At 38.8% G+C, this 8320-nt stretch overlaps 1 long non-coding RNA gene across 1 annotated transcript; it reads right to left on the bottom strand.

Annotated features, from left to right (window-relative positions):
• Nucleotides 1-3806: 3806 nt before the first annotated feature.
• On the bottom strand, nucleotides 3807-8111 carry LOC122676384. The gene is made up of 3 exons (XR_006335575.1): nucleotides 7967-8111; nucleotides 5202-5267; nucleotides 3807-4680 (listed from the first exon to the last, which is right to left on the bottom strand). It is a non-coding gene; the product is annotated as an uncharacterized LOC122676384 (long non-coding RNA).
• Nucleotides 8112-8320: the final 209 nt, after the last annotated feature.

The raw sequence follows: 8320 nt of genomic DNA, 5'->3' as shown, positions 1-8320 counted from the left end.
TGTGAGTTACCAACTTAAACTGTGGGATAGCAAGAGAGAGAGAGATAATTAACCAGCCCGAATACACTGCCGGCCATTCGCAGAACAAAGGGACCGAACAAGTCCAGAGAAGAGCTCGCAGGCTGCGGACTGGCCCAGCCCCGCCGGAGGCAGGAGGCAGTGGGGAGGGGAAAGGGGCAGGCTCGGCCCCAAGGACCGCATCCCCTACCGCACTGCAAACAGGCCTCCAGTTTCTAGTCAAAGACCTCCTGAGATTCTGGATGGTCGACATCCGCCGGGAGGGTCGCGGTGAGACACAGGGTGCAGGCACCCAACCGGCGCGGGCGGGGACTGGGGCTGGGGACGCGGAGGGCAGAGGGCACACGCACCCGACTGGCACTGGCGGAAACTGAGACTGGGACTGTGGAGGGGAGAAGGCGCGCCGCACCCGGGGAGAGTACGCCCGTCAAGCTCCTGGCTGCCTGAGCCGCTTGGAGGGGGAAGGCATGAAAAGCAGGCACGGCTTTTTGTTCCGCGGTTTTGTGGAATACCTGAGGGCTGGAACCGCGCAGAGCACAGGGCACGCTCCATACAGAACAGCCGGGAGCCTGAGCAGCGTAGACGGGGAAAGCAGCACCAGCCCCTCCCCGCAGCGCGTCGGAACTAGCAACCTGAATAAGAGACCACCTCCGCCTGCCTGTGTCAGGGCGGAAATTGGGCACTGAAGAGACCGGTAAACAGAAGCCAAATAAACAAAGGGAACCGCTTCCGAAGGGACCGGTGCAACAGATTAAAATCCCTGTAGATAACACCGACTACACCAGAAGGGGCCTGTAGATATCGAGAAGTGTAAGCTGGAATGAGGAGCTATCTGAAACTGAACCGAACCCACACTGACCACAACAGCTCCAGAGAAATTCCTATATATATTTTTACTTTTTTTTTAAAGTAAAAAACAACAAAAAAAAATTTTTTTTCTTTTTTCTTTTTTCTCTTTTATTTTCTTTTAAAATTCCCTATTACTCCCCCATTACTCCTTAACTTTCATTTTGATAGATTTTTACAATATTTTAATTAGGAAAAAATTTTTTTTCTTGTTTTTTTTTTCCTTTTTCTCTTCTATTTTCTACTTTTCTTTTTCTCTTATTTCCTTTTAAAGTCCTCTATTACTCCTCTACTATGCCTCAATTTTCATTTTCATTACACTATAACCTTACCAAAAAAAAAAAAAAGAGAAGCCCTATTTTTAAATCGAACTTCATATATAGTTCTAAAAATTTTTTTGTGTGTTTTGGTTTTTGTTTTTAACATTGTATTTTTAAGAGTCTAACCTCTACTCTAGATTTTTAATCTTTGTTTTTCAGTATATGATATAAATTGTGGACATTTAAGAATCCAATATTCAGTTCCCATTTTTATTCAGGATTGTGTTGATTACTCTCTCCCAATCTTGACTCTCCACTTTTTACCTCAGAACACCTCTATTTCCTCCTTTCCCCTTCTCTTCCCAATCCAATTCTGTGAATCTTTGTGGGTGTCTGGGCTACGGAGAACACTCTGGGAACAGACAACTGTGTAGATCTGTCTCTCTCCTCTTGAGTACCCCTTTTTCTCCTCCTGCTCATCTCTATCTCCCTCCTCCCTCTCCTCTTCTTCATGTAACTCTGTGAACCTCTCTGGGTGTCCCTCACAAGGGAGAATCTTTTTGCCATTAACCTAGAAGTTTTATTATCAGTGCTGTATAGTTGGAGAAGTCTTGAGACTACTGGAAGGATAAAACTGAAATCCAGAGGCAGGAGACTTAAGCCCAAAACCTGAGAACACCAGAAAACTCCTTACTACATGGAACTTTAAGTAATAAGAGACCGTCCAAAAGCCTCCATACCTACACTGAAACCAACCACCACCCAAGAGCCAATAAGTTTTAGAGCAAGACATACCACGCAAATTCTCCAGCAACGCAGGAACATAGCCCTGAACATCAACATACAGGCTGCCCAAGGTCACACCTAACACATAGACCCATCTCAAAACTCATTACTGGGCACTCCATTGCACTCCAGAGAGAAGAAATCTAGTTCCACGCACCAGAATACCGACGCAAGCTTCCCTAACCAGGAAACCTTGACAAGCCAATCGTCCAACCCCACCCACTGGGTAAAACCTCCACAATAAAAACGAACCAGAGACCTCCAGAATGCAGAAAGCCCACTCCAGACACAACAATCTAAACAAGATGAAAAGGCAGAGAAATACCCAACAGGTAAAAGAACATGAAAAATGCCCACCAAGTCAAACAAAAGAGGAGGAGATAGGGAATCTACCTGAAAAAGAATTTAGAATAATGATAATAAAAATGATCCAAAATCTTGAAAACAAAATGGAGTTACAGATAAATAGCCTGGAGACAAGGATTGAGAAGATGCAAGAAATGTTTAACAAGGACCTAGAAGAAATAAAAAAGAGTCAATTAAAAATGAATAATGCAATAAATGAGATCAGAAACACTCTGGAGGGAACCAACAGTAGAATAACAGAGGCAGAAGATAGGATAAGTGAGGTAGAAGATAGAATGGTAGAAATAAATGAAACAGAGAGGAAGAAAGAAAAAAGAATCAAAAGAAATGAGGACAACCTCAGGGACCTCTGGGACAATGTGAAATGCCCCAACATTCGAATCATAGGAGTCCCAGAAGAAGAAGACAAAAAGAAAGGCCATGAGAAAATACTCGAGGAGATAATAGCTGAAAACTTCCCTAAAATGGGAAAGTAAATAGCCACCCAAGTCCAAGAAACCCAGAGAGTCCCAAACAGGATAAACCCAAGGCAAAACACCCCAAGACACATATTAATCAAATTAACAAAGATCAAACACAAAGAACGAATATTAAAAGCAGCAAGGGAGAAACAACAAATAACACACAAAGGGATTCCCATAAGGATAACAGCTGATCTATCAATAGAAACCTTCCAGGCCAGAAGGGAATGGCAGGACATACTTAAAGTAATGAAAGAGAATAACCTACAACCTAGATTACTGTACCCAGCAAGGATCTCATTCAGATATGAAGGAGAATTCAAAAACTTTACAGACAAGCAAAAACTGAGAGAATTCAGCACCACCAAACCAGCTCTTCAACAAATGCTAAAGGACCTTCTCTAGACGGGAATTTTCATCTAGACCCCAATGTTCATTGCAGCACTGTTTATAATAGCCAGGACATGGAAGCAACCTAGATGCCCATCAGCAGATGAATGGATAAGGAAGCTGTGGTACATATACACCATGGAATATTACTCAGCCATTAAAAAGAATACATTTGAATCAGTTCTAATGAGATGGATAAAACTGGAGCCCATTATACAGAGTGAAGTAAGCCAGAAAGATAAAGAACATTACAGCATACTAACACATATATATGGAATTTAGAGAGATGGTAATGATAACCCTATATGCAAAACAGAAAAAGAGACACAAATGTACAGAACAGACTTTTGGACTCTGTGGGAGAAGGCGAGGGTGGGATGTTTCGAGAGAACAGCATGTATATTATCTAAAGTGAAACAGATCACCAGGCCAGGTGGGATGCATGAGACAAGTGCTCCGGCCTGGTGCACTGGGAAGACCCAGAGGAATCGGGTGGAGAGGGAGGTGGGAGGGGGGATCGGAGTGGGGAATACATGTAACTCCATGGCTGATTCATGTCAATGTATGACAAGACCCACAAAAAAAATAATAAAAATTAAAAAAAAATAATAAAAATTATTAAAATTCTAAAATAAATAAATAAATAAAATGCAAGTCAATTATAGCTTCTAAGAAACAGTTTACTCTTTATTAACAGGGTTTCTTGAATATTTTAATGAAAAGACACTACCAAAATCAAATATTTATTAATTTGTATTTAAATTAAGTGATACTGATTGTATTGACATTTTAGAAATAGTTTTCAAACATCCACTGATTTAGAAAACATCACAAATCAAGTTAATTGATATTCTGTTAAATAGCTCTGTATGTATATCATATTTTGAATGGATATTTACACTTGTGTAATTTTTTAGTATCATGCATTGATGATTTGGAAAATACTGATTCACTGATTTGCAAATCTTCTAAATGTTGACACATTTCACTCTACAATAGCAAAAACTCACATCAATTGATACCACCTACTACCAACCTTATGAGAAAAGTCTTTATCAAGTTTACAATATTTCCAAATTCTAATTTTTAAAAGCTTAAATTTTATCTTTGTCAAGAAATAGTCAGTTGTCTCCTCCTATATGACATTTTTGAGAAAACATTTGCCAAATATCTATGTCTGAATAACCATAGTTTGTCAATAATTCTTTCAAGTAAAACATGGCACTTATGACAAATGTGACTAGTTCAGCTTATACCTTTTGTCCAAGTGGTTTTCCTTATTTGTGCTAAGGTCTTAGCAGTATTATCCTCTGCAACTTTTGCATCATCATCAAATGTCAACAAATTTACATTAATAAAACACAAATACTGTAACTTCTTAGTACAGTCATCAAAATAGTTTTTGGCCTTTTAGATCTTCTGAAAGAGTCTTGGAGACCTTTAGACGTCTGCAAACCACACTTTGAAGACCATGGGCTTAGATCAACCTAGAATTATTCTTGAGCTTGAGATAGGGATGACCTTCATTCAAGTCACATGAAAGTTGAAAACACCTGGACAAAATTGAAATTCTATCAGCAAGGGGGAAAGGGTAAGTGGACATTGTAGAAACATATAGAGTATGCTACAGCAATGTAGTAATTAACACTTGGCTGAGATAGTGTTAAGTTCAAAAATCACAGTAATAAATTGCATAATGATCAGAGTCTCTAGATTGAAATAATGCTCAACAATGTAGGAAGAACAAGAGAAAATCAAGATAATTACTAGTATCCAGGATGCCAAGTAGATTGGAAGCATATTGAAGAAGATAATGATTATAGCTTAATACACTAGCAGAGTGCCTGATACATAGCAAATGTCCATTAAGTTTGTTGAATAAATGAATGAATGAACAGATTTGTAAAATAAAATAATGAAGAGAATAGTCATGAACGCAGAGCATGTATGTTGGTAGCAAATAAAATAACATTCCAGAAGTGATGGTATAAAACAAGCAAAGAAAAAGGAGGGGCCAATAAAATTTTAAGGCAGCATCTACAAGGAGACTAAGCTAACAATTCACTGTACTCACCAGTTTAAAGCTTATGTAACAGTTGGCAAAATCCAGTATAATCTCTACAGGAATTAACTGTGACACCTAAAAATGATTGGACAGTAGCATGAGTGGGTGTGGTTCATAAACCTCTGAATCAGTGCAACATACCCAGAGGAGAACTCTTAACATTTCCTTCTTCATATCTCATGCTACAAAGAATAGCATTTGCTTTTAATTCATTTTATGTAACTCTTTGAAAGGTAGTATATATAAAAAATAATTTGCTATTATCTCAACACTTCTGTGAGGCATCCAGAGAAATATCTTTCAGGAGAAGAGGCAACAGGGAAAGAGTAAAGAAATAAGTTTTAATAAAAATCATCAAAAGAAACTTAGAGATTAAGTTTTTGGAATTTTTATGACAATATGATTTTTTACCTCTGTTGACCATTTCAATTTCAGATACAGTTTAAGAATTGCTTATTGAAAGGTTTTCTGCCCTTAAAATAATCAAAAAATGAATAAATTCTGAAAGACTTGTACTTAACTCTAAGTTTTCATGGCAAAAGTCTTTTGAAAATTCCATTATTCAACCTAAAATTGAAAAAATGATAAAAGTTCTATTGATTTATAGCAAATAATCATAGCAGTCCCCATTCTCTGGCAAGCACTAGTCTGCAATAGAAACAAAAAGAAACTGCTTTCAAAATAATTTTCTAGGCTGATACTCACTGATTCATCCTTTGAGAAGTTATGTATGTTACATATACTTTAAAAACATAGATTCTGAAAGTGGATGACCTAAGTTCAAATCTCAAATTTGCAAGTTCTTTAAAGGCAGTACCTGTGTTTTACTCATTTCTGTACTCTTTAAAGAGCAGGAAGAACACTGATTAGCCACTATGGAAAACAGTACAGAGATTCCTCAGAAGTTAAAAAAAAAAAATAGAACTACTACATGACTGAATAATTCCAGTCCTGGGAATTTATTCAAAGAAAGGAAAATCATGAAATAGAAAAGATATATGCATCCCTATGTTCATTATTGCATTATTTACAATAGCCAAGATACAGGAGCAATTTAAGGCCCATGAATAGATGAATAAATAAAGATGTGGTATATATATAATGGACTATTCAGTTCAGCTCAGTTCAGTTGCTCAGTCGTGTCCAACTCTTTGTGACCCCATGAATCACAGCACACCAGGCCTCCCTGTCCATCACCAACTCTTGGAGTTTACTCAAACTCATGTCCATCAAGTCAGTGATGCCATCCAGCCATCTCATCCTCTGTCGTCTCCTTCTCCTCCTGCCCCCAATCCCTCCCAACATCAGGGCCTTTTCCAATGAGTCAACTCTTCACGTGAGGTGGCCAAAGTACTGGAGTTTCAGTCTCAGCATCAGTCCTTCCAATGAACACCCAGGACTGATCTCTTTTCGGATGGACTGGTTGGATCCCCTTGCAGTCCAAGGGATCTCAAGAGTCTTCTCCAACACCACAGTTCAAAAGCATCAATTTTTCAGTGCTCAGCTTTCTTCACAGTCCAACTCTCACATCCATACATGACTACTGAAAAAACCACAGACTTGACTAGACAGACCTTTGTTGGCAAAGTAATGTCTCTGCTTTTTAATATGCTATCTAGGTTGTTCATAACTTTCCTTCCAAGGAGTAAGCATCTTTTAACTTCATGGCTGCAATCACCATCTCAGCCATAAAAAAAAAAAAATGAAATCTTGCATTTGTGACAGCATGGACAGACCTACAGGGCATTATGCTAAGTGAAATAAGCCAGACAGAGAAAGACAAATGCTGTATGGTTTCATTTATAAGTAAAACATAAAGAATACAACAAACTAGCAAATACAACGAAAAAGAAACAGACTCACAGATATACAGAACTAGTGGTCACTGGTGGAAAAAAGGAAGAAGGGTCAGGCAAGATAACGGTAGGGGACTAAGAGTTACAAACTACAAAATGTATAAAATAAATAAGCTACAAGGGTATATTGTACAACACAGGGAATATAGCCAATATTTTATAAGTATAATATGATCTTTAAAAACTATGAATCATTTTGTTGTGCACCTGAAACTTATATAATATTTTACACCAGTAAGTAAGCAAGTAAATGAAAGTCGCTTAGTCGTGCCCAACTCTTTGTGACCCCATGGCCTATACAGTCCATGGAATTCTCCAGGCCCAAATACTGGAGTGGGTAGCCTTTCCCTTCTCCAGGGGATCTTCCTAACCCAGGGATCGAACCCAGGTCTCCTGCATTGCAGGCAGATTCTTTAGTAGCTGAGCCACAAGGGAAACCCAAATATTTGACACCCACTACACCTCAATTTTTTAAACTGTTTATTTAATTGGCTGCATCAGGTCTCAGTTGTGGCCTGCAGGATCTTTTGCTGCTGCACGCAGACTCCAGAGCACAGGAGCTTCAGTAGTTGCAGCATGCAGGCTTAGTGTTCTGGGGCATGTGGGATCCTAGTTACCGACAAGGGATCTAACTTGTGTCCCTGCACTGAAGGTGGATCTTAACCACTGGGCCACCAGGGAAGTTCCTTTACCTCAATTTTTAAAAAGAATCACATGACTGTGAAATGACCACGGCAAGGGTCAGGTTTAGATTCATCTGACTCTAAAGCCAGCTCACAATGCTATGCATACAACTATTTCAAGCTAACAGAATATTGGCAGATTTGTGTTCAATTCAAAAAAGAAATATAATTGAAGCATATTAACTGTCCAAGTTATACAAGGATTTAAAGCATTCAGTGCTATTTGAAAACTTACCCAAGTAGTCATCACAGAAAGTAGGGGGAAAAACCCAGTTCCCTCTTGACACATAGCTGTTTCCAACCACTGTGCTTATATGACTCCCATCATCATCAAATAGGTATTTTACAGTCCTGGGTTCTGTTTACAGAAAAGTGCTCTGTGAAAGCATGAGGAACTGAAACGCAAAGCACCAGGAAATAACAGATGAAAAAGTCTTGTTTAGAAACCAAAACAAAAATGAATAAAGGAATTAGAGTAGGAGTGGCAGTGGATAATTCACTGCCACTCCTGCTCTAGTTCCTTTATTCATCTTTGCTTTTTTTTTAAACATGGCTTTTTCATCTGTTATTTCCTGGTGCTTTGCATTTT

The sequence above is a fragment of the Cervus elaphus genome, chromosome 20 (assembly GCF_910594005.1).
Source record: "Cervus elaphus chromosome 20, mCerEla1.1, whole genome shotgun sequence".
Lineage (NCBI taxonomy): Eukaryota > Metazoa > Chordata > Mammalia > Artiodactyla > Cervidae > Cervus > Cervus elaphus.
The sequence above is the reverse complement of the archived record's forward strand: the minus strand, read 5'-3'. Positions and strand labels throughout refer to the sequence as shown.